Raw genomic sequence first — 27281 nt, forward strand, 5'->3', positions numbered from 1 at the left:
ATGGTCAAGATTTTGAAGTCAGACATTTATCCTCAGAGAGTGCTTTCTAGGAAGAATCCGAATAAAACCCAAGGAGTCTCGTTCGGACCAGTTTTGTATTTGCTTAGTGGCTTAATTACTGCATATACTAGAGTTAAAAAGCCTGTGTGTAGGAATCATTCAAATATTGAGATATTTAAATGGAAAGTTAGCATTCTGGGTACTCCATTATGTTTTCCTTTTCTCTCCCAGCTTGGAAATTTTGGAGACTACATGTTCTTACTCGTTTTATTTTCATTGGATTCAGTGTCATGATTCTAATTTGTGTAATATCTTTGTTGAAGAAAATAACCTAGAGGTCATTCTAAGTTGAATAAGTATTTCCACAATACATCTGTAGAATCAGTAGGAGATAGGCTTTCTTAAGGGAGAAGAGACTAAATTTGTAGTCCTTGGATGGAAACTATACAAGTCTATGTTCTTTAACAGATTTAGACTTCTCATATGAGTTTTGGAAGGATTATTGTTCCTTATTATTATTATTGTTATATTATTATTTTGGTGAGGTCAGCAGGATTTAAATGAAGGGCCCTTGATCATGAGTGATTTCCTAGTTACCAGGACCTTAGTGCCCCCAGAAAGGGACTCATGAAGAGTCCTGAGACTATCTTTATGGAGAATCTAGATCGGGAAGTTAGGCTAAGAATGTGTGTTCTCTGGAAAAGTTTTTATGGTAGAAGAGAATTTATATCAGAGGAAAAAATTTAGAGAAGGAAGGGACATTACCCTCTGGAGATTGATAGGTTCTGCGTAGAATTTAGAGTTAGTGTAGTATCTCAGTGGCTACTAATGAATGCTAAATAATAAATAGAATTTGCTCTGAGTGTCAGGAAGCAATGTTAGGAACATTTTGTTATGCTTCTGTAGAAAATAATTAGCAGATGTTTAAGTTGAATTGAGGAGGACAAGAAATCTGGTTGTGCTGGTGGGGAGGGGTAGAGCTTCTTATCAGCTTCTCCCCTGCTTTGTGATAGAAATTCACTCAACTCTTACCTTTCTTGGTTAAATCTTGTGTTCTTTCAAAGTCAGATCAAGCTCTCTCCTGGCATTTCTTTTCAGAATTTACAAATTCAGGATGTGACTGAATTATTCTGTCTTCTCTTCTCTTGGGGATTGTTAAAGATGTGAACTTCTTCGAATGTCTTCTAGAACTTGTCCTAGAAGGAGTTATGTATAGCACTTGAAAAAGATTAGTTATGTATATCACTTTGAAAACAATCGGTTATTTTTATTAACAGAGTAATAACTTATTTTTATACTGTATAATTTTCAAAATATTTTCGGCTTGTGTTAGGATACTTATGAAACTTTTATTCTTTTGATCATGCTCCTTTATGCTGCTTATTAACACTGAATCCAGAACAAACATTTATGGTCTTCAAGGATCTTCATGAACGTTTATGTTGACAGTTTATGTTGACAATTTATCTCACTCTTCCCATTTATCTCACTCTTAAAGGAATTGGAGAAAAAGTTTGTTGTTAGCACACTGAGGTCTCTTTTTTAAAGATACTTCTCATCCCTGATAGAGTTACTTTGGAATGGGATGCAAATATTTTTGCCCAGTGGTTTGGTTTACCAAAAAAAAATACCCTTAAGTTCCTTTAATCATAGTCATGGTCGTTTCTTTCTCCAGTTGTTCCTCATAAACCCAGAGAGAACTTTCTGTTTCTTGTCATAATTTTTGTTTGTACGGAAGTGCTATGGTACAACTGTACTACGGTTTGGGGGTAATTTATATTTTATATTTTCGAACCCCTTCTGCCCCCAAGTTAATTAGATCGTTTTTTTTGGTCCCTTTTTCTCAAAGCTAAAATTAGTTGCTGGCTGATAGATAAAAATGTTGTGATCGCTTATTGTCAGAATATATTTATAAGCTCAGTAATATGTGGCAGTCTGCCAAAGTGATGTGGCTAGAAGAAAACAGATTAAGGAATCAGGAGACCTGGGTTTAAGTCCTAGGTTTACCAACTTACTAGCTGAGAAATCTTGTACAAACTATTTAAGGAGGCCATAGGGAACGTTACTGTCCTTTATTGAGCATTTACTGTGTGGTGTTCTTTGCAGGTGTTAATCTCACTGAATGCTCATAACAGTCCCTTAAGGTAGATATTAATTTTCCCATGGATACTGAACTCACAGAAAGTAAATAATTTGTCCAAGATCACACAGCAAGTATGTAGCAGAGCTGGGATTCAAATTCAAGGCTTTGAGTGCTTTTATGTGTCTGTATTTAAAGAATGGGAAAGATAGTACTTCTATCGTAATACTTCTGTTGAGAAAAAAAATACATGAAGCTGCTTTGAAAAGATAAAGTGCTCTTCAAATGTTGACTTATATGCTGTCTTACAGCAACAATGAACAGATGTCATCTGGGTTCTTGGACAGCTTGCTTCTTTGAAGGCAGCATTATGCCTGACAGTCATGGAGGATAGAGGTGACAAACATTAAATGCATTGGAGAAGCTTACTACATGTTTGTGGAAAGGAGTAAGTCCTTGGAAGTGCTAGTGAAAGAAGTTTTAGGTGCTGCATGTTACTCCCTCTATTCCAGTTAGTCCTGGCTTGTTTATAGATTAGTGTAGTCTTTTCTAACTTGTTCTCTGTCTCTTCCTTCGCTCTTAGAGTTGATAATCTTCACTTCACCTAAATTTTTTCCTTTATTTATTGAGTATTGTTGCACTGCGTTTTTTCCTGAGGTATAAAATATTCCAGTCAGACCTTTTGGATCTATTCCTTGATTGTGACTGTATGTTTCAACCCTTACCTTTTCAGACTTTTGTTCATCTACCAAATATTTATGGAAGTCTCATTAGATGCTGGGATAAGCTAAAGATTATATGTTCTTCAAAAGCAGAACGGATAATAGTGATGCTTAGATTGAAGTTTAGGGTCTTTTGAGAAAGCTTGAATAAGGAATAGGAAGTTAAAGCAGCATATTTGTCCCTCCTTCCCCTCAATGTCCTTCAACTTATAGTGAGAGGATGAGTATTTACTGGGAAAGAGAAAACCTCCAAAGCAACAGTGTCTGAAAGAGTTCCAGATATTAGATTGAGGGCAAAACTTTGAGGATTTTGTAATATATGTAGCAAAACAGTCTAGAGCTATTTTAGGAACAGAAGAACATTTCTTTGCAAAACAGGTAGAAAATGATAGTATCTGAATTTTACCATCTATCTGAACTGTGCTTGGTGCTGGAAGGATTTTGAAGAAAGTGATTAAAGTTTTGGAAAAGGGTGATATTTAGGGAAAAGTCAAAGCAACCAAATCACCTTGGGTAAACATCTGGAAGAGTGAACATATTTTTTGCTTAGTGGTAAAGACTGAGCATCCAGTAGAGTTAGTTTTTCTGTTTGTTTTTTAATTAATTTTATTTTTGGCTGCGTTGGGTCTTCGTTGCTGTGTGCGGGCTTTCTCTAGTTGCGGCGAGCGGGGGCTACTCTTCGTTGTGGTGCGTGGGCTTCTCATTGCGGTGGCTTCTCTTGTTGTGGAGCGCCGGCTCTAGGTGCGTGGGCTCAGTAGTTGTGGCTCGCAGGCTCTAGAGCGCAGGGTCAGTAGTTGTGGTGCATGGGCTTAGTTGCTCTACAGCATGTGGGATCTTCCCTGAGCAGGGCTCAATCCCATGTCCCCTGCCTTGGCAGGAGGATTCTTAACCACTGCGCCACCAGGGAAGTCCCAGAGTTAGTTTTTTATTACTGTTATCCCTTTATGCATTATAAATTGTGGGTTTCTTCAGTCTTTGCCTTAACTGTTTATGTTTTCATCTCCAAATCTCTATAATACTCCTGCTCTGTCATTTAAAAAAGCCTATTTAATGACTATAGTAGAGTCTGTTTTTTCAGTCATTCATCCAGTAAATGTCTATTGAATGTTTACCTCTGTGGGAGATGGTGAGGATACCCTAATAAGAGCTGATCAGAGCCAGTGCTTATTGAAGTGCTTTGCACCAGGTACTGTACTAAGTGCTTTGTGTTGTTGATTCTTTTCATTCTTATAACAACCTTATGGTGTAGGTACTTTTGTTCTCCCCATTTTCTAGATGTGGAAATGGTGGTACAGAGAGGGTAAGCAGTTTGCCCAAGGTCATAGAGCTCGTACGTGGCAGAACCAGGATTTGAATCCAAGCAGCCTGGCTCCCCTGCTCCTAATCCCTAAATTATACTGATTCTAAAGTATCAATACTTTAAACAATTCTAAACTCTCTAAACTACTGCCATTATACCAAGAGTACGGTGAAAAAAATAGACATCGTCCATACCCTTATGGAGATTATGATCCAGAGGAGAGAGAGGCAGGAAACAAAAAATACACCAATAGGGACTTCCCTGGTGGTCCAGTGGTTAAGAATCTGCCTTCCAATGCAGGGGACGCTGGTTCATCCCTGGTGGGGGAACTAAGATCCCACATGCCACGGGGCAGCTAAGCCCGCATGCCACAACTAGAGAGAAGCCCACTGCTGCAACGCAACGAAGAGCCCGTGCTGCAACTAAGACCCGATGCAGTCAAATAAATAAATATTTACAAAAAAATACACCGATAAATGTATAATTACAAAGTATGTAAAGTCTTATGATGGAAAAGTAAAAAAGATTATAGCAGGGGGACATGAATTATATTGGAGCTTTGGGGGAGGTTTCTCTGAAGAAGTGATATTTAAGCAGAGACTAGAAGGAAGAAGGGGGAAGGGAAAGGAATAGCATGTGTGAAAGCCTTGGGGTGGGAAAGAACTTGGCACATTTGAGAAGCTGAAAAAAGACGGGTGTGCTTTGAATGCAATGAGCAGTGGGTAAGAATGGGGGGCATAGGATGAGGATAGAGATTTAGGCAGGACTGTGTCAAGGATTTTGGATTTTTTTCCTAGGTATAATCAGAAGCCTTTGAAGGTTTTAAGAATGAGTGTTGTAACCTAATATATGATTTTTAAAAAATTATTCTGGCTACGTTGTGAAAATTTTTGAAAATCTGTGGTGGAAAAAATTGGAAATTGTGCAAAATTTGGAAAGAGAGGAAGTGGGGAAAGTCTAATAATTAGGCTGCCTTATAGTGGTCCAGGCAAAAGATGACAATGGTTTGGATTAGGCTGTAGGCAGAGGAGATGGAAGAAAGTAGAAAGATTCAGTAGATATTTTAGAATTAGGACAGAACGACTTAATGATGGATTGGATATGTGGGAAGAGAGAGGTATCAGGTATGATTCCCAGATTTCTGGCATGAGTATCAGCATCTCAGAAGTTGCCATTTCTGAGGTGGAAACATTGGAGGAGGGGTAGGTTTTAACTTGAGTTGGGGAGTGGAATGAAAACCTCAATTTTAGTCATGCTAAGTGTGAGATATCTGTGAAATAATATACGTGGACCCATCAAGTAAGCAGTCATTGAGCTAATGCTCAAAAATGGCGCTGGAAATAAATCTGGATGCCCCAGTATATAGGTGTTAACAGTCAAGGAAAATGGATGAGTTTACCCAGACGAAAGGCATGTATAGACGAGGAGTTAGAAGAGTGCTTAGGACCAAGCTGCAAGGAATTTAAGAGAAAATCTCAGAAACTGGGAGAAGAGCGTGTTTCAGGGAGGAAGCGATCACCTGTATTTTGTTTGATTTAGCAACACAGAGATCACTGATGATCATAGCAAGAACAGCATTGGAGGAATGTAGGGCCAGAGCCAGATTAAAGTGCGTTTAAGAAGTGGAAAGGGAGGAAGTGGAGATGGTCTGTATATTTAGATTATTACCATGTGTGTCTTCCCATAAGAAGTAAGACTTTAAAAAGAAGTAATATCATAAGGTCCATGAACATAGGAACAGTACCTTTTCATTTTGTTGTCCTTGCCTGCTTAGCCTTGGTGTCTTGCGAAAAAGTTGTATTAAAGCAGAAAGGGGCAAGGGAATGAGGATATTCTCAAGATGGTGAGATAATGATTCTCATGGTCTTTATATGTGGCCTTGGAGTTTAAGGCTTTATGTATACTTTTAGCTTTGCTTTTTAGCTTTGCTATCATTAGCCTTTCTATTTTCACCTCCCTACCTAATGGATCTTTTGTATTTTAGTATTACTGGTTTTGGATTTTTTAAATTATTATTATATTTATTAACCACCTGCTTTGAGCAAGCACTTTCTTTTTTAAAATTAATTAATTTACTTTTGGCTGCGTTGGGTCTTCGTTGCTGCACGGGCTTTCTCGTTGCGGCGAGCGGGGTCTACTCTTTGTTGCGGTGCGCAGGCTTCTCATTGCGGTGGCTTCTCTTGTTGTGGAGCACAGGCTCTGGGCTCATGGGCTTCAGTAGTTGTGGTTCGCGGGCTCTAGAGCACGGGCTCAGTAGTTGTGGCGCATGGGCTTAGTTGCTCCGCGGCATGTGGGAACTTCCTGAACCAGGGCTCGAACCCACGTCCCCTGCATTAGCAGGCGGATTCTTAACCACTGTGCCACTAGGGAAGCGCCAGTTTTGGTTTTTAAAGTTCATTCCTTACCTTTATCTTTTTCTTACTGCTTTCCTATGGTCATTATTGCTATAGCTAATTAGCTGATACGCTTGGTTATTTACTTTATTTCCCTTTATTCATTCACTTATTTATTGGCTCTTGTTTCCATATGGGATACTGTATAACTCTAGACTTTATTTTGGTTTCTATTTTGTTTCCCATTTACATATTCTTTGCTCAAAGTCTAATTGACTATATTGAAGTAATATTAAACATTTTGGCTACCATTCTGCCTAGACTTTCCTGGAAAGGGTAAGCATTTTATGGTTATTGTGCCCATTAGTTCTCCTAGCATTCTTTTTTTTCTTTTAAAATAATTTATTGAGGTAAAATTCACATAACACAAAATTAACCATTTTAAAGTGAACAGCAGTTCAGTGGCATTTGCACAGTGTTGTGCAACTACTACCTCTATCTAGTTCCAAAACATTTCCATCATTCCAAAGTAAATTCTCTTTCCAATTGAGCAGTTTCTCTTCATTCCCCCCTTCCACTAGCCTCTGGAAATGAGCAATCTGCATTCTGTCTCTATGGATTGATATATTTTGGCTATTTCATATAAGTGGAATCATCTAGTATATAACCTTTTGTGTATGTATAGACCATAATTTGTTTATCCATTCATCCATTAATGAACTGTTTAGACTGTTTCTACCTTTTGGATATTATGAATAGTGCTACTGTAAACATGCACGTGCATGTACTTGCTTCAGTTGTTTTGGGTATGTACCTAGGAGTGGAATTACAGAGCCCTATGGTAATGTATTTGTTATGATTTTTCCTAAACCATAGGCATCAAAGCCAACATCTGCAGTTTCTATAGAGTGTGTGATGTGAGAGTTGTTGGCTTAGATTGGGATTGAGAATCTCTTTTCGTGTGGTTAATTTTTTGAGGAATTGAGTTCTCCTTTACTCATTTTGTTATTTGCATTTTACTGATGGGATAATTGAGGTACAGCATCTGCATGGTTTTAACTTCATATCTTCTTCAGAGCAAGTCAGTGATGGAACTGGGAATTTAAGACTCTTAATCACGTTCTTTGTCTAGGTGACCCACTGAAAGCCATGTGGCATTTACATGAAGCTGTTTGAAATAGGTTTCCTATATTTTATAGTCTCTTGAAGGGATATTGTTCAGGTGGTGTTAAGCAGATGGTTTCTTTCCATAGTGGAGAAGACAAGAGGGAATGTGGTTTTTTTTTTTTTTTTTTTTTTTTTTTTTTTTGCGGTACGCGGGCCTCTCACTGTTGTGGCCTCTCCCGTTGCGGAGCACAGACTCGGGACGCGCAGGCTCAGCGGCCATGGCTAACGGGCCTAGCCGCTCCGCGGCATGTGGGATCTTCCCGGACTGGGGCACGATCCTGTGTCTCCTGCATCGGCAGGCGGACTCTCAACCACTGCACCACCAGGGAAGCCCGGAATGTGTTTTATTTGCAACGGAAAAGATATAGATTACAAATTAGAAACAACTTCCTGACTACAAGATACTGGAATGTTACCAAGGAAGGTTGTGAAATATCTTTCCCAAAGACTTTGTAACTGTCTTTCTAGGATGATTTAGGTGTGCACTTGTTAAGAAATGAGGGAGATGACAAAGACGACTTCCTGAGGTCCCTGGTAACCGCAGGAAATAGTTGTTTGATGGTTAATCAAACAGTATCTCTGGCATTTTAATGAGTATATTTTCATTTTCCTTATGAAAAAATAATCATTAGAGAGTAGGTGAATTGCTCAAGGTCTCCTGGTAAAATAGATTAGCATTCTGAATCTTCTTGGCTCCCAAGTTGAATGCTTAGGGATGTGTTCTTTATTGTAAATGAGTCTTTTCATGGCTGTATGATGTATTATTGTTATAATTCTTCCTAAACTGTAGGGGGTCAAAGCCAATACCTGCAGTTTCCATAAAGTTGATAATTTGATAGTTGTTGGTTGGGTTTAGATTGGGACTGAGAACCTCTTTCCTATGAAAATGGATTTAGTCTCCTGTTACACATGTAGAAAAGGGAACACTTTATCAGTAACAGACTAAGGTAATAGATTTTTTTTTTTTTTTTGGTTAATAGAGTCTTAATGACTAGTTTAGGAAGGGCCAGGTTAAAGTTGCTTGGGTGAAGGTGCACATGACATCAGCATATTTTTGGTTTGTAATGCCTGGAGAAATAGAAGCCAGAAGATGGGCAAATGAACATTAGATTCTGTTGTAGAACTTGAACATAAAAATACTCATTAAATGCAATATTAAGTAGCCAATTTAAATGCTCAGTTCAGGAAGTGCCAAATTTAAGGTGCTCAGAACAACATTAACTCATTCATCTGACACTTGCGGTCTGCATTATGGTAACTCATAAGGGATCTCAGGTCCATTATAAACATTGTGCTTTGAGATCCATGGGTCATTGACTGACGGGGAAACTATGGGAAACTAAGCTGGGAGAGGGTATTACCATTGGTACCTTTAATGAAGGGTTTGTTAGTTTTGTTTATTTTAGTTGAGCTGTGGGAGCATTTGCTTGTTTACTTCTTTGCTACTGAAGATAACCATCAAGTATATTTTATTGAGCTTTCTTGAATTGGCAACAACTGCTACCTCTGCAGGATAAAAGAGGGGGGAGCCAACTTTCCAATACTTAACCATCTGCTGGGAAGTTTATATTTGTTCGTCCACGTAATGTTAATAACAAAACCTATGAAGTGGATGGTGGTATCTCTGTTGCAAAGAACAAGAAAAAGTGTTCCCGCATGAGGGGTCTCAGGTCTGTTACCAGAATTGTGCTTTGAGGTCTACTGGTCCTCATACAGATGGTGAGTGGCAAAGCTGAGATGGAGAAGGCAGCCTTCTGTCTTAAGCTAGTGTGTTCTTTCGAGGTGCCTAAGGGATGGCCATGAGAGTAAGGAAGAGCTTTGGTTCTCCCATTCTGCTTAAACCAGAGCAGCTCATCTTTGATCTCTTTTATATTTTAGTGTTTTCACATAAGATTTCATTTGGAAAAAGGGTTTTGCTTCTATAAAAACAAAAAAAGGAAACAGAGCAGCTCAACTTTGATCTCTTTTATATTTTAGTGTTTTCACATAAGATTTCATTTGGAAAAAGGGTTTTGCTTCTATAAAAACAAAAAAAGGAAAGGAAGAAAACATGGAAGACCACTGTGGAATCATGAAAGAAATTAGTTAAGACAACCTGAAGATTGAAAAGATGGCTAATTACATAACTACCGATCAGGAAATCATGTCAGAGTTTGAAGTGACTTGATGTCACAGCCACATGTGCAGTGCAGTTATTCTGTTCCTAGGGAGCATAGGATAGTGGGAAAAGAGTATGGACTCTAGAGTTTAAATTCTAGCCCAGCCCCTGGGTAGCTGTGGAATTTGGGGATTCTTCTTTAAACCTGGTGTGCACCAGTGTACAATACAACACCTATCTTTCAAGAGTTGTTGTAAGGATAAGAAATATCATGTAAATACTGTGAGTGCCTGGCTCATAGTCATATCCCCCCCAATGCTAGCTATTGCTAAGATGATGATGATGTTGATGATGGCAATTTTTTAGTGTATTAACATTGCCTTCCCAAATGCCTGAAGCTGCCTTATCAAGGATAGGCAATCCTTTACCTCTGTATATATGTATCTCATCATGCTTAGCATGTCTGTTTTTGATAAAGTTCATCTTTAAACTACACATGATTCATGAATGTATCTATCATTTATGAAATGAGAAAACTTGAACATCACTAAGTTTTTCATTGGACTTAAAAGAAAGAAGCAGGAGTGGAAAGGAACTCCATACAATGAGTTGAGAGACCTGGGCTTTTGTCTGAGAGCTGCCCTTAGTGAGTCTTGTAACAATGGACAAGTGAATTTTTACCTTTTTAAGTCTCTATGTTCAAAATGATGTCTAAGTCACTTTTAACTCTGCACATCCATGATTTCACCAAAAAGGTTAATTTCTTTTCATTGCCAAAATTTCAAAAAATTACAGCATTAAGGAGCTTTCTGCTGATTTGAGCTGGCAGCTTCTGTTCATACTAATTGAGCATGTCTGGGGCAGTGTTTTGTATAGAAGGACATTGCAGACCTTTTGCCAGAGATCACGAAGAGAAATATGTGACTTGTAGAATATGAGTGGAATTGAAACTAAGAACAATTGTAAAGAAGCTAATGTCACTTGATTTCGGGAGGAGAGCTGGATTCTTCAAACCCACAGCACTTTGTACTTCCTTGAGGGTAACACTCGCCACATATCAACATGGCAGTTATAGTTACAGTATATTGCAGTTGCAGTTTGAAAGCTCTTTGAGGTTGGAGGCCTTTTCTGCGTTGTGTTTGTTTGTTTTTACCTCTCTTTCACTGTCACCTATGATAGGTCCTGGCACATAATATAGTCCCCCCAGACATGCTAAATGGAAAAAAAGGTTGAATCAAAGTCAGCAGACATTTAGAAAATGGATTCTGCCTAAATACACTTATTACACTTATTGAATCTCTTCTGTTGACATGTGATATTATAGGAAAACCTGATAAAGTGGAAAAAGCACTTGTACCTTTGAATGCCAGCTTTACCACTTGCTGGCTGTTTGATCATGGGCAAGTAATTTCACATCAAGCCAGGTTTTGGTCTGTAAAATGGTAGTGGGGTAGGAGGGCGCTCTAGAGATACAGTACATAAAACATTAAGTGCTTAATCGTGGTAGTTGCTTTTTTACAAATGGATGTCTTAAATGTTATCAACAATATATTTTGCACTTCTGCTTGAAGGAGGAATACATTTTCAGGGAAGTTTGTTTGCTATGGCTTCAGTATGTGGGAGAATTATCCCCCCTTGCAGTTTTCTGCTGAAAAGAAATCATTTAGCATTTCTTCTTCCATGGGCCCCCCGGGATGGTTCCATGGAGGAGGCAGAGAGGGGGATGGGATCCTCGAAGAGCTGCTGAAGAACTTGCATTTTTGCAGATCTCTTTAGAATGCTATTTGTATATTGTGCTCTCACTGAATGCACCTGGCTCAGCTATGGCACATTAGCACGGTAAACATTTGTCAGATTTGCCCCAGTCAGAAAATTTTCTATACCTGCCATCCTACTTGGCACTTAAATTTTTTTTTTTTTTTTTTTTTTTTTTTTTAGCTCTCTATGATATAGTGATGATAGGTGAAGAAGATAGGCTTCAGGGTAATGTGTAGTATGTATGATCCCATTTTGATACAATAAACAAAAAGTATTAAATGCATGCCTGTTTGTATGAGCAATGAGTTTGCATGGTTATCTCAAGAGGGAGGGAATGGAATGGGTAGGGAAAGAGATTGACCACAGACTACTGTTTTACTTGTTACAAGAGGCATGTGTTGCCTTCATTTCTGATTAAACTTTTTGTTTACAGGTTATTGTAGGTTTACGTGCAGTTGTAAGAAATAATAGTGAGATAGATCCTGTGTGTCCTTTACCCAGTTTCCCCCAATGGTAACATCTTACAGAACCATAGAATACTGTCACAACCTGGGTATTGCCATTGGCACAGTCAAGATACAGAACATTTCCATCCCACAGGATCTCTCCTGATGCCATTTTATAGCCACTGCTGCTCCCCCCCGTACCAAATCATAATGATCTGTTAGTGCAGTGGATAAAGTTGCAATAAAGTTTTTGTGCAGATGATCAAGGGAAGATACCCCCTGGGGAAGATGGCCCATCTCCCACTCCCCCGGCCCTATCTGTCCCTGGCAACCTGTTATTTCAAGAATGTTATGTGGGACTTCCCTGGTGGTGCAGCAGTTAAGAATCTGCCGGCCATTGCAGGGGACATGGGTTCGATCCCTTGTCCGGGAAGATCCCACATGCTGCGGAGCAGCTAAGCCCATGCGCCACAATGACTGAGCCTGCGCTCTAGAGCCCGGGAGCCACAACTACTGAGCCACGTGCCACAACTACTGAAGCCCACGTGCCTAGAGCCCGTGCTCTGCAACAAGAGAAGCCACCACAGTGAGAAGCCCACGCACTGCAATAGAGTAGTCCCCGCTCGCTGCAACAAGAGAAAGCCCACATGCAGCAGCGAAGACCCAACGCAGCCAAAAATAAAATTAATTTTTTTAAAAAAGAATGTTATGTGAATAAAATCATATAGTGTGTAACTTTTTTTTTTCTCTTAATTAAAGAAAATTTTTTTTTGCCTGCGCTGCTGGTTATGCGATCTTAGTTCCCCGACCAAGGATTGAACCCAGCCCAGGCAGTGAAAGTGCTGAGTGCTAAACACTGGACCGCCAGGGAATTCCCAGCATGTAACCTTTTGGATTGGCCTTTTTCAATCAATGTAATTCCCTGTAGAGTCATCTAAATTGCATGAATCAATAGTGCTCCTTTCTTTTCTTTCTTAATATTTATGTACTTATTTATTTATTTGGCTGTGTCGGTCTTTAGTTGCAGCATGCAGGATCTAGTTCCCTGACCAGGGATGGAACCTGGGCCCCCTGCATTGAGAGTGCAGAGTCTTAACCGCTGGAACACCAGAGAGGTCCCAGTGCCCCTTTCTTTTTAATTGCTGAGTAGTATTCCATGGTTTGGATATACTTCAGTTTGTTTAATCACTTGCCCATTGAAGAACATCTGAGTTTTTTCCCAGTTCTTGACTATTACTGATAGAGATGCTGTGGACATTTGTGTACCTTTTTTTGTGCAAACATGCGTTCTCTGGGATAAATGATGTATGGTATATGTTGCTTTTTTCTTTTGGCTATGCTGTGCCACATGTGGGATCTTGCTTCCCCAATCAGGGATTGAGCCCGTGCCCCCTGCATTCGGAGCTTGGAGTCTTAACCACTGGACCGCCAGGGAAATTCCTGTACTGCTCCCCCCACCCCACTTTATTGATTGATTGATTGATTGATTGGCTGTATTGGGTCTTAGTTGCGGCACGCGGGACCTTCGTTAAGACATGTGGGATCTTTTTGGTCATTGCGGCGCATGGGCTCTTCGTTGCAGCATGAGAGCTTCTCTCTAGTTGTGGAGTGCGGGTTTTCTCTCTCTAGTTGTAGCACATGGGCTCTGTAGTTGTGGCGTGCAGGCACCAGAGCGCGTGGGCTCTGTAGTTTGCAGCACGTGGGCTATCTCATTGAGGTGTGCGAGCTCAGTAGTTTGGCGCGAGGGCTTAGTTGCCCTGCAGCCTGTGGGATCTTAGTTCCCCGACTGACTGGAGATTGAACCCGCGTCCCCTGCGTTGCAGGACGAATTCTTTACCACTGAACCACCAGGGAAGTCCCTGTATTGCTTTTTTAAATTAAAAAAAAAAAAAAAGGAAAAAAATTAGAGGTAAAACAACTTATATGATTGCCTTTCAAAGTACATATTCAAACCCTACATTCTTGGTGTACATAACTTATTTATGTTGATTTCTGGTGTTTTGCTCTAGCAACAAGGCAATAATAATAACGCTGTAGTTTTCCTTGTTTCTTTCAACTGATGATCTGTGTATTTATTACAAATAATAATTAACACTCACAACCTACCTGGAGGCAAGTAATGGTTAGTGCTGGTGTGGTTAACTCCTTTATAGATAGGGAGGTTGAGGCATGGGTATTGTGGAATTTGCCTAAGGTTACAGCACTGTGTTCTGACTCAGATTCATTCAGATTTATTCCTTCTCTTTCTGTCTCCTGAATTAACTCTTTGTAATTTTGACCTAGGTGTGAGGACACGAAAAGGATTTTTTTCTGTATCTGAGGTTTAGTGCTTGTTCTGTAGAAACAATATAGAGTAGTGGTTAGAGTATGCACTTTGGCATCTGATTTTTTCTTTTTTCTTAAGTCTTTATTGAATTTGTTACAATATTGCTTCTGTTTTATGTTTTGGTTTTTTGGCCCTGAGGCATGTGGGATCTTAACTCCCTGACCAGGGATCGAACCCACTCCCCCTGCATTGGAGGTCAAGTCTTAACCACTAGACTGCCAGGGAAGTCCCATCTGATTTGATTTTGAATCTCTCCTCCACATGGACAAATCATTTAACCTCTCTAAGCCTCAGTTTTGTGATTTGTAAATGGGGATAATGATAGTACTTATCTTCATAGTGTTGCTGTGAGAAGTAAATGAGATGTGTGGAAAAGTGCTTAGCACTGTCAGGTGTGTAGCACATATTCAGTGAATGTTCGATAAAAGTATTGCTTTAAATATATGTGTTATACTCTGCCACTGGGCTTGTCTTTATCAGTTGGTGGATGATTGGATAAATATTGGGATCTTACTGCCATGTACTTGTAAGGCTTTAAGATTGCTGTAACTTTTGAGATAAGAATACTTTCTTTTAATGCTATTTCAAATTTAGTCTTATATATACTTATTTAAAAATAGGAAGTGATAGGGCTTCCCTGGTGGCGCAGTGGTTGGGGGTCCGCCTGCCGATGCAGGGGACCCGGGTTCGTGCCCCGGTCTGGGAGGATCCCGTGTGCCGCGGAGCGGCTGGGCCCGTGAGCCATGGCTGCTGGGCCTGCGCGTCCGGAGCCTGTGCTCCACGGCGGGAGAGGCCGCAGCGGTGAGAGGCCCGCATACTGCAAAAAAAAAAAAAAAAAAATAGGAAGTGATGTTGGATTATATTTATTATAGTATTAGTTTGTATGAAAATATTTTAAAGTTTCTCCTGAGTTATTCATATTTTCTCAGGCTCATAGTAATAGAAAACTAGAAAGTGATTCTGAACTGTTGATTTCCTTCCTTTAATCTGTCCCCCCCAAAAACATTACTTTTCATATTTTTTTCCTAACAGTTATCAGTACTTGAAAGTGTCATCATTTTTAAAATTACATAAATAATCACATAAGCTCCTTGAGGGCAGGTATTTCTCATTTGCTGTAGTATCCTCAGTGCCTAGAATAGTGCTGAGTACATAGATACTCAGTAAACACTTGCTGGCTGTCTGTTATTGCTTTTGCATCTTTCCAGTCCCCCTTAAGTGTTTTTTATTTGGGAAGTAGGGAAAATACCATCCAACTTCTAGTCAGAGCTTAAAATGAGTAGGTTCTTAAAATCCAGTGCCTTATTTTGATTGGCTGAGAAATGTGATTGGCAAGGTAGAAGGGCATCTGGACCTTTTAGCATAAGAGCTCTGCATTTAATAATTTGACTTCTCCTTTTCCTGAAGCCTTGAGGGAAATTTTTCCTTTCCCTATTCTGGTCAGCCAAGAACCTGACCTGGGCTGACTCTAACATTGGAGAACACTGAACACAGTATCTGCTGAGCCAAGGACTGAGAGTCAAGCTCTGATACTATCTGAAGGAAAAGCCTGAATTCAAATCCTGCTTTGCCTACTGACTCATCTTGCAAACCTAGATGAATTTCTTAACCTCTTCCAGGTTTAAATGTTCTTATTTGTCTGGTGAGTAATCTTACCTGTCTGGGCTTGTGAGGATACCTGGCTTAATGTTCTCAAAGCTTTTTACAGTACTGTTGCTGTGGCTCCAGGAGTTTCCAGGAACTACTGGGGGCAGTGTGGTACTCCAGGGAGGAGAGCTGGACTCTTTTTCCCAAAGACTACGCAGAAAACAGAAAGATGTGATCCTTCGTGATTTGAAATCGGCTCTACTTCAGCCTCCTAATGTTGTTGGTGGATGAAAGGTATGTTGTTGCCAAAGCCATTAGGCCTGTTTGCCTGAGGCAGCTGGGGTCAGTTCCCATTTCTGGGGTTAAGCTGTTTTTGTTTCTGTGAAATTTCTTCCATCAAAAGCTACTCTTTTTTCTTTCTTTCTTTCTTTTTTGCTTGCTAGTAGGAAATCTCTTGCCATTTTTGTGCACTTAGCAGTAGCCTTCCTGGTCCTGATTCTGTTGACAGCTTGGGACTCAAAAATTGAGCTTCAATTTCTTTTTGGTTCAGTGGTTTCCTCTGTGTTCTTCCTTGAGTTTTCAGGGGTTCTCAGCTCACTGTTTTCCCCAGAAGAGTTTGCAGGTGAAGCTTCGTTTCTTTTCTCTTCATTCTTCTGAGGTGAGAGTAAGGAAGATTGTCAGTCTCAAATTTGGGTCTTACGGCTTTCTGTTTCTAGCTTTGATCATAGGAGCGTAAACTTTACTATGTTGCAGACATTAGGTTATATCATTGTGAGTTACTTTAGGAAGCCGTAGTCAGCAAAATCTATAGCAGAAAAGCTGGTGTTTTTTTCTCCCCTTCATTATAATAACAGTCACTAGAATTTTTTAGTTTTATATGTTCAAAGCATTTTGGAAAGTTGTTAGCTTATTTGTGATATACCCTGTAGTGGTCTTCCTTACACAGAGTTTATATATAAAAAACGCCCTGGGGAGTATATGAGAAAAAGATAGATACGAGAAAAAGAGGTTACATTGCTTGTTTATCTCTTGGTAAATTTGGGCTGACAACCTTTTACAGGTACTTGATTCACTATTGTCTCTTAGCCTAACTTTCTAGAGGCAGACCAGTTGTATTTTAGAGTATTTATAATTCTGAACATAAATGCTGTGCATGTCTACAGTACAGGTGCAGGTTCTATTAACATTTTATTTCTGGTCTTTGGCTGCTTATAAAGGGGCTGTGTATAATTTTGATTGTATAGGTCTTGATTCCATCAAATTATTTGCTTTTAGTTTGTCGGGTGATTAATTAGAGGTACTCTCTGATTCTGCTTCATAGCCACTGTAGTTTCCTTTGCACTTTCTCTTAGAGCTGCATGTGCCGGACTTCTTTGTGTGAAGTCCCATTTATTGTTTATTCTGATTACTGTTGGTTCCTAACTTGGCTTTTACTTAGAAAAGTTGTAATCCTGCCTTGAACTTTTTGCGACTCGTAAGATACTCCAAGGATATTATTCCTTTAAGGTAGAAAGAGAGGGTGTTATTACTTTCAGTTTTTATATGTAGAGTGTGATTTGTTCAAGATTATATAGCACCTCAGTGGTAGGAATCAGTCATTGAAGCTTCTTACCTATTAGTCTTATCTTTCCCCATTAAATCACATCACTTTTATATCCAGCACTCTCAAGCTCAGAAGATACAATATCCCATATTCCCAACCTTGCTCTCAGAAAATCCACTGCTTCTGTATTTTGTTCTAAATATGCTGTGTTTCAAATATGAGTATAAAGAAGCATTGTTATATGAGTATAAAAAGTACAAAAGACTCCTGTCATCTCTGTATATGTATTTTTTTAGGTTTAGCCCCCCTCCCCCTTAGTAGTGGTAGGGATGGATTTGCCCTGTTCATATTCTGTTGCCTGGCCTTGTCTTGATTAATGACATGTACATAATGAAATGACTTGTTGAGATTAGTTAATGGTACAAAGTTTTCTCTTTTTGGAGATATTTGACTCGTAGAAATTGAATTTATGACCTCGAACCAACAGCACTACCTATAACTAACCACTTTTTTTTCACCTAGGTGTTGCTATTTATGAGAGTTTGGTGTTTGTTTTGGGCTTTCCTCACAGTTGGTTATAAATACACACACATATTCATTCTCTTCTATGTTAGGCACTAAAGTAGGTACTGGACTAGGACAGACATGATTTTTGCCCTCACAGAGCTTATAGTCTAGTGAGGAAGATAGAGTCCTAACAAGGCATTACGTACACTGGGTATTAGGTAGTAGTGTTTTAGTTATCTGTTGCTGTACAAAAACCACCTCTGATGTGTTTTTTTTCCCCAAAACTGGCAAGCATTTCTCCAATTCTCAGCAGACACTGACCAGGTGTCCGACAAATTTAAATCAGTTCTGATACTCTCTACCTGGATATAGCATCTGATCCCACAGGTTTAAGGGCTCAGTCCCAAAAAACTGCACCCCCTTAACTTTAGACGCTGATTGCAAGTCCAGGTTGTAACCTGTGCTTCTGATTGATGGGCTATAGGTGGTAGGTTCCCACAACCCCCTTTTTGGGTTGGACTAATTTGATAGAGTGGCTCACAGAACTCAAATATTTACTTATATTTACCAGTTTATTATAAAGGATTCAGATGAACAGCCAGATGAAGAAGTACATAGGGCAAGATCTGGAAGAGTCCCAAGCACAGGAGCCTCTGTCCCTGTGGAACTGGGGTGCATCACCCTCCTGGGCTGTGAATGTGTTCACCAGCCTGGAAACTCATCAGATCTTGTACAGTAGTATGTATGTATGTATGTATGTATGTGTGTGTGTATGTATTTTTTATATCCATTTGTTTACTCATTTGGTTGCACTGGGTCTCAGTTGCGGGAGGTGGGCTCCTTAGTTGTGGCTCGCCAGCTCCTTAGTTGCGGCATGCGGGCTCCTTAGTCGTGGCATGCAAACTCTTAGTTGTGGCATGCATGTAGTATCTAGTTCCCCGAGCAGGGATTGAACCCGGGTCCCCTGCACTGGGAGCGAGGAGTCCCAACCACTGCGCTACCAGGGAAGTCCCTTCAATAGTTTTTATAGCGCTTAATCTGCAGGCCCATCTATCCCCTTTCCTGTCCCAGAGGTCAGTGGGTGAGACTGAAAGTTCCAATCTTCTAATCACTTGGTCTTTCTGGTGACCAGCCCCATCCTGAGGCTTTCTAGGGGTACCTCCCTAAGTCACCTGTTAGCATAAGTTTAAAAGAGACTCCTTATGAATGACAAAAGACTTCTATCACTCAAGAAATTTCAAGGGTTTTAGGAGCTCTGTGCCAAAAATGGGGACTAAGACCAAATATGTATTTCTTATTATAAATCACAGTATCACACCACCTCCATATTTGTGGCTTGAGACAATGATGTGTTTCTCACGATCCTGTGGGTTAGGAATTTGGGCAGGGTTTGTCTGGTTCGTTCTCCTGCCCTGTGTCGCATCAGTTGGGGTCACTCATTTGTCTGCTTTCAGCTGGTGGCTGGGCTGGTTTAGACAGGGCATCAGGGTTTCAACTCATTGGTCTGGCACCTTCAATGTGGCCTCTCCTAGTAGTGTCTTATCATCCAGGTCTCTCTATATGGTCTCTGTCTCCAGTGGGACATCCTGAATTTCCTTGCAGCCTGGTGGTTGGCTTCCAAGAGTGAAAGTGGATGCTGTCAGTCCTGGAACTGGCACATTATCGCTTCTGCCATATTCTGTGGTCAGAGCAAGTCACAGGGTCAGCCCAGATTCAGGGAGAGAAAAATATGTTCTTATCTCTTGATGGGCAGAGCAGCATGGGAGTAGGGTAGAAGGAATTGATGGAGACTGTCCTTGGAGAGAACCTATCACAGACAGGTAGACTAAGTTAGTTGTGGAGAATCCTAACTCTAGTAATGCACGGAGGTCACTAGCATATGTGTCTGCCATGTGGATGAGAAAGGGCTGGTATGAGGCTCTACATTGAAGACTCCCCTTTTTCTTTCCTCAGGTGTGTTGATGTCATATTTCATGTTTGACAAAGGGGTATGCACAGACATGACAGAGTATGTTCAGTTACATTCTTTGTTGACCGTGTTTTTTGAGATTTATGTTCTATCCTGGTTGCCATACAAAAGTAAATTCCTGTGGCATCTATCTCTGTTTCCTAATAGGTAATTTTTTTATTTGGATGGAGTTGGTAGGTTTGTAGGGTAAACACATAGTAGCTGAATTTCATGATATAGTCTTATTTGGCACTTTATCAAATTCAGAGTATTTATGGTCAAAGGTTTTGAAGTCCCCTTTTCTCGCAAAAACTATGTAAATAAGTTGCTGTAAAGGAAGGAATGAGAATTTTTTTCATTTTTCCTCAGCATTTTTTTTTTTCTGGCCGCACCGTGGGGCTTGTGGGATCTTAGATCCCCCACCAGGGATTGAACCCATGCCCTTGGCAGTGAAAGCGCAGGGTCCTAACCACTGGACTGCCAGGGAATTCCCCTCAGCATCATTCTTTAATTTCTTGACCTTTGAGGAAATGAACATTAAAAATAGAAAGCAAGCTGATACCCAGTTGATATGGTAAGACAGTGAAACATTGATTGAGGGCCTAATACATGTGAGACTAGTACATGAAATAGGGGAGAGACCACATAGGAGAATTTATCTCAGGCATTAGGGAGTTTTCTGTTGTAATGAAGTATGTAGACTCTGGAGCCAGACTGCCTGGGTTTGGATTCTGAATCCAGCACCGACAGTGTGACTTGTTCTCTTAGGGCCTTATGTACCTGAGGATTGTAAATGAGTTACTTTATGTAAAGTGCTAAGAACAATGGGAATGAAAAGGACTATGAAAGTGTTAGTTATTATTATTTTAACCATTATCTCGAGATTTTATTATTTTTTTAAAGGTTACAGTGGTAAGATTTTTTTTTTTTATATGAAATGGTTTGGAGACCTTTGCAGTGGACAGTCTCATTTTGCCTAGAAGAATTTGTCTTTAATTAGTCTGATTGTTTATAGGACTTTGTGGCCTTAAGTATTTTTTTCTCATTAGATTCTGTAATTCTTCATTATAGAATGAAGGTATTATTTTGGTACAAGCACTGGAATTATATAGTAGCAAGCACTTTTCATTTGGTAAGTCTTTTAATCCCTGTGGTAATCCTATCATATACATACTGTCTTTTACAATGATGAAACTGGAGTACAGGGAGGTTAAGTAACTGTTCCAAGAAACCTTCATGTACCAAGAAACCTTCATGTACCAAGAAAATGACAGAGCTGGGATTCAATTGCCAGTCTGATTTCAGGACCCATATATCACTATACTATACTATCTCTTATTTAGAAATTATGGATGAAAAAATTAAACAAACATTACTTAAAGTTTCTCTATCTGGACTTAAACCACAATTAGCAGTTTGGTATATCCTAGGATATCCTTTAGTACTCTGCATACAGTAGATACACAACTCAGGTAATAGTTGAAGTTCTTATGCTTCCAGGTGTGTTTGCTTTCAGAGTTTGTTACCTGATAACAGTTCTAGATTTGTGATGCTTTGCCCCAAATTCCCTGCTCCCCTCCAAGTTCAGTCTACTCTAGGAGTCAGGCGAGAGCTATATAGAGGCAGGGATGGTTGCTGCTGTGGTGCTTACATTTTTGGACTCGGATCATATATGGTGTCATTTGAAGTGTCCTGAAATGCCCTGTAGAAAGTCCTATTAATGAAAACCGAGCTGCCAGTTGTAGAAAACCCTGTGTATTTCCACCCACATGGAGTTTCTAAAGAGTACTGGGCCACTTTTAGGCCTCTAATTAAAGGCCTGACATTTTGTAGTTAATTTTCCAGTTGTTGGGAGAACTCTACTTATGCAGGTGATCCTAGGTTTAGTATTTAAAGGTTTTTTTTTTCTTTTCTTTTAAAGAGTTAACTTTCAGGACTTCCCTGGCGATCTATCAGTTAAGACTCCGTGCTTCTAGTGCAGGGGGAGCGGGTTTGATCCCTGGTTGGGGAACTAAGATCCCGCATGCCACATAGTGCGGCCAAAAAAAGAAAAAGCAAAAACAACAAAAAAGGAGTTAACCTTGGGTTGAATCCTGTATGTTATTTTGGGATATATGTTGGTATTACATGGCTGATTTGACTCTTAGACTTTGCCTACATGGGCATAGTGAAGTGAAGAGAGATGCAGTTACTCAAATAAATGAGATCATTGGACTGCATTTTAACAGTGCTTCCAGGCCTAATAACTTTCTGATTCATACCCCTGGAATGCTATTGGTAGGGAGGATTTGGGGTGTGAATTATTAGCCAGGTTTTCCAGATATAGCTCTAAGTTGTTGGTTCTGTTTTTTTTTTTGGTTCTGTTTTTTAATTCACTTTTTATGTAGAGGTAGCCCAAATCTCATTTAATTATTTTTGCTACACAAATGAGTGCGGTACTTTCCCTGAGTACTTTTTATTTTGTTGTCTGGTAACAGCCTTTGAAATGTTTCTTAGGAATCTGCTACTCTTGGAAATCGTGGCATCTCAGGTCTCAGAGGTTTTAATTGGCCATATTGTTTGGTGAGGGAAACCGTGGTGAACCCCAAAGAGGATTCAATAATAATGACAACAATAACAGCAGTGGTCTTAATGCTCCACCACACTTTTCTTATTGGAGCCTCACAACAACTTGATGAGGCAGATATTGCAATTCCTATTTACAAAGAGGGCAGAAAAGTCTCAAAGAGGTTAAATAACTTGTCCAAAGTCATATTGCTTGAAGCTGGAGTGAAATTGCTAGCATAAGGTGATCAAATTGCAAGGAGAACCTGTAAGTCTGACTTTAGTTTCCACTGGGCTGTGCATAATCTCTAGGTGACTTTTATTAGTGCTCGTTAAATATAATTTTGTCCTAGAATTAAGCAGAGAAAACCTTCCAAGGTGGTTATCTTCCCATCTTTTTAGAGTGATCATCATATTATGGGGGGTGGTGGTTAGAAATGGGGTGGAATAACAAATAATATTTGTGTTATGTACATATCCCAGTCGTGCCCTTTTGGTTGTACGTGCACGAGGCTTTTGGTGATTGAGGATTGATTCCGGGGGCCTGTGAAATGGTATCACAAAGACTCTTCTTGGCACCCTTTGTCCCGATCTGGTTTAAGGGACAGATTGGGAAACTTGTTTCTTCCTCCTTTTTAAAAAGAGAAATGAAAAACACACTTGACTGGCACTTCCTCCTCAGCAACAGGCCTGCCTGACTGCAGTTTGATTTAGCTCCTTTTGTTCTTTATGGAGAACAAAGTGAAATTTCTTCTCAGGTGGCTGTAAGGAGTGTATCAGGAGAAGGCCCCTTATCCTTTTAAAGAAACAGAGCAAATATTTTTTCTTCAGACAAAAGAGAGACTGTGCAGTTGTTTCAGTTCCTTTGACTTCTTGCCATCAGTCAGACTTTCTCTTGTTTGAACTGTTGGTGTGTTTAGGTCTCTGGGAATTGGTAGACAAGCTCTTCAGTAATCCTGAGCTTTAGTTTTTGAATTTTCTTGATAACTGGTATTTGTAGCAGCTCTTCCCTCGTCTTTCTGATTCCTGTAGGAACTTCAGACTGCATCACAGTTTTCTGAATCATCCAATGTTTGTGACCTATATTTTCTTCCTCTTGAGTTACACGATGTCAGAAGGTCAGACTTTTTTTAGGAATTGGACTGCTGCTGTGTTCACCACATGTTATAAGATTATAAATGGTTTAAAAGTACTTTTAATGTTGCACTATAGGGCAAGGAACCCTCAAAACTCATTTCTGCTGAAATTCTCTATATTAGGTAAAAGAATGATTGGCTCTAAAAAAATTATAGGCTCAGTTAAGGGTTAAGGTGAATGGATGGGAACTGTATTTCAGATTTGTGGCAGTTTCACTTCCAGACTTTTGGTCTTTAAACCATGAGTTATCAGGGTCACCAAGGAGATTATTTCTTTCCAGTTAGTTCATCCTTAGTTTATGCAGGAGGTTGGCCTGCATTGTGTTGACATATTCATTGTGTACATAGTATTTATATTGTAGCTACTGGGGGATGAGAGCTGTAGTACAAGGATACAGGCTAGAGTGTTCCTCAATCAATCCTTAGGGAACTTTGTGCTGTATGCGACTAGGAACTTGGAATTATGTTTTTCTGTAGAATCTTTCTGGCTTTTTAAATTTTAATATTCAGGGAGAAAACTCATTTCAGCATAGGCGATAAGTATTTTTCCTTCTGTATTTGGATGCATCTAGTTGTGTACTTTTTAGATTGCAGCCTTTCGTGAAGTGTAAAGAGCTGATTATTGTTTGACTTTTTACAATAAGCATTTATTACTTTTTAAATTAAAAAAATGAAAAGAACACTGCCTTTTCTGTTGATTGTCACCTATAATCCTGCCACCCAAAGAGAACCATGGTTAATACTTTTTATATTTCTCTTCTGTCATGTTTTTTTTTATGATTTTAAAAATTTTATTTATTTATTTTTGGCTGCATTGGGTCTTCGTTGCTGCGTGTGGGCTTTCTCTAGTTGCGGTGAGTGGGGGCTGCTCTTCGTTGCGGTGTGCGGGCTTCTCGTTGCGGTGGCTTCTCTTGTTGTGGAGCATGGGCTCTAGGCGCACGGGCTTCAGTAGTTGTGGCATGTGGGCTCAGTAGTTGTGGCATGTGGGCTCAGTAGTTGTGGCTCACGGGCTCTAGAGCGCAGACTCAGTAGTTGTGACACACAGGCTTGGTTGCTCCGCAGCATGTTCGATCTTCCCAAACCAGGGCTTGAACCCGTGTCCCCTGCATTGGCAGGTGGATTATTAATCACTGTGCCACCAGGGAAGTGCCTCTATCATTATTCGTAAAGATTAAAAAAAAATAAAATTTGGATCACACTGTATATATAATTTTCTATTCTGCTTTTTTCACTTAACATGTATTTTTTCACATTATTAAATATTTTAAAAATAAATTTTGAATAGGTAATTTCAAAAATAAAAATGACATAAAACAAAAACACTGAGAAGTCTAGCTTCTATCTTTGTCTCCATTTACCTTGTCCCTTCAGTTCCTAATAAGTGACCATTAATTTCTCCTCTTTTTCAAAAGTTAGCCTTACTATATATGTTGTTTTGCTCCTTGCTTTTTCCTCCTCTGAACAATGTATCTTGGAGATCTCTTGCTGTTAGTACCCATAGAATCTTCCTTACGGTAGATTAGTCATTTAATCCCCTTTAGAGACTTGGGTTGTGCCCAATTTTTGCTATTACAAACAATAAGAAGTAGTAATTAAAGGGGAAAAAATTAAGCATTTACTCTGCTTCAGTTATTAAGGGAAAGTTCTTTCCAGAAGAATGCCAGCTAATAAATGTAGAAATAATGATGGAATTGGAAAATCAACATATTCCAGCCCCCAAATGAAATAATTTAAAAAGGAATCATCAGTGACTGCTAAATGATTAAGCAAAAGGTTGAAGAGGAACAGCATATTCACATGGTGCCGAACGTTAGCCACAGATCAGTAGTTGTAAAGGGGGAAATATACCTTTATAAAGAGAGCTCTGGCTGTTACAGACTCAACCAAGTGATCATGTTTTGCCAGATGATCATGTAATTTACCAGGTCTCACTAAATGGAACAGTCTGAGAATATGATGTGCTGCATCATGAGATGAGGTACATAGGTAGCATCACCTGAGAAGCATTTTTGCCCAAGCCTCTTAACCTAAATCTAGTCAGTGTTTACAGGAAGTATTAGGGATAGAGATGCAAGCTAAATGGCACTGTGAGGAAATAATCAGACAAAACTAGGATGTAACTGTCAACTGCAAGTCAACAAGTCAACTCTCCTGGTCTTTTTAAAAAGCTTGTGTTGTAAACAACCAAACAAGCATAAACAGAACCAACCAAAATAAAACTTGGAGGCCATTCTAGAGTAAAAGAGACTAAAGAGACATAACATCCAAATTCGTTGCTTGAACCTTGATTGGGTTCTGGATTTTTTTTTTTTTTTTTTGCGGTACACGGGCCTCTCACCGTTGTGGCCTCTCCCATTGTGGAGCACAGGCTCTGGACGCGCAGGCTCGGCGGCCATGGCTCACGGGCCCAGCCGCTCCGCGGCATGTGGGATCTTCCCGGACCGGGGCACGAACCCGTGTCCCCTGCATTGGCAGGCGGACTCTCAACCACTGCGCCACCAGGGAAGCCCTGGATTTTTTTTTTTTTTTTGCGGTACGCGGGCCTCTCACTGCTGTGGCCTCTCCCGTTGTGGAGCACAGGCTCCGCACGCGCAGGCTCAGCGGCCATGGCTCACAGACCCAGCCGCTCCGCGGCACGTGGGATCCTCCCCGACCGGGGCACGAACCCGGGTCCCCTGCATCGGCAGGCGGACTCTCAACCACTGCACCACCAGGGAAGCCCCTGGATTTTTTTTAAGACACTTTTTGGTGTATTTGGTGTATTAAAGGCACAAATGATAATGCGTGTGATGATGGTATTGTGGTTATGAAGTTACATGTCTTCATTCTTAGATGCACAGTGAGGTATATAGGATTAGAGTATCTCAATGCCTGCTGAAATGGTTCGCAGGAAAATTAAAACAATCCTTATATATCTCTATCCATAGAGATAAATGAGGCAAATTTGAAAATATATTAGCAATTCTTGAGTCTAAGTGGTGAGTAGTTGGTATTTATTCTACTGTTTTCAACTTTTCTGTATATTTGAATTTTTTCAAAATATAGTTGAAGAAACAGTGTTGCAATGAATGAGGTTTATATACGTATTCTTTTCAAATGTCATTTCATTGGGCTGCATATTGCATTGTTTGGAGGGACCACAATTCTTTAATTGTTGCACATGTGTATATTTTGCTGCTATTTGACATTTTAGTAGAATTTGTGTTTATTTTGTGACAGTTTTATACAGTTAAGGCTTGCAGTGGATGAGATAAAGGAATTGAAATTTTTTCTTCTCTTTCGTCTGTCCTCTATTCTGGAACTTGAGTGGGGAAGAGAAAAAGAGAATGAGAAAGGTACCTCGAAGTGATTCTGTGCACTTGCTTTTAGGTAGGAGATAGAATTGAAGCTGCTGCATAAGAACCATACCTTAAGTAATAGCCTTTTAAAATCGGTTACGTGTCCTTTAGTTTGGCGGCTGCCCAAGTGATAAGGAGGACTACTAGCAACTAGGGAAGCAGCTTGGCACAGAGCGGGGAGTGAAGATTTTTTTTTTTTTTGGCTGTGCTGTGTGCCATGCAGGATTTTAATTCCCGGACCAGGGATTGACCCTGTGACCCCTGCATTGGAAGCACGGAGTCCTAACCACTGGACTGCCAGGGAAGTCCCCAGAGTGCAGATATTGTGTTGTGATTTGTTTTGTTTTTGACAGGGTTTTAGACCTTTTGGTTAGTAAAAGAGTTTTTACTGCCTGATAAAAAGAATAACTCCTTTAGACAATGGTCTCTTCTTTAGATATAAGGCTGA

At 39.9% G+C, this 27281-nt stretch overlaps 1 protein-coding gene across 17 annotated transcripts in view; it reads left to right on the forward strand.

Moving 5' to 3' along the window:
* Positions 1–27281, forward strand: part of AMBRA1 (autophagy and beclin 1 regulator 1) — a 174935-nt gene that overhangs the window by 1145 nt on the left and 146509 nt on the right. For 2 of the 17 annotated variants that reach the window (XR_007479042.1, XM_049714434.1), the window contains exon 1: positions 11811–16111. The exons of 6 other annotated variants lie outside the window; for them this stretch is intronic. The gene's annotated coding sequence lies outside the window, so the exon portion shown is untranslated. Of the gene's footprint in view, positions 1–11810; positions 16112–16452; positions 16476–27281 lie in introns of those variants that run through there. 9 more of the 17 variants (XM_012538796.3, XM_033411808.2, XM_049714428.1 and 6 more) reach the window with 8 other exon arrangements.

This window comes from Orcinus orca, chromosome 8 (assembly GCF_937001465.1).
Source record: "Orcinus orca chromosome 8, mOrcOrc1.1, whole genome shotgun sequence".
NCBI classification, from domain to species: domain Eukaryota; kingdom Metazoa; phylum Chordata; class Mammalia; order Artiodactyla; family Delphinidae; genus Orcinus; species Orcinus orca.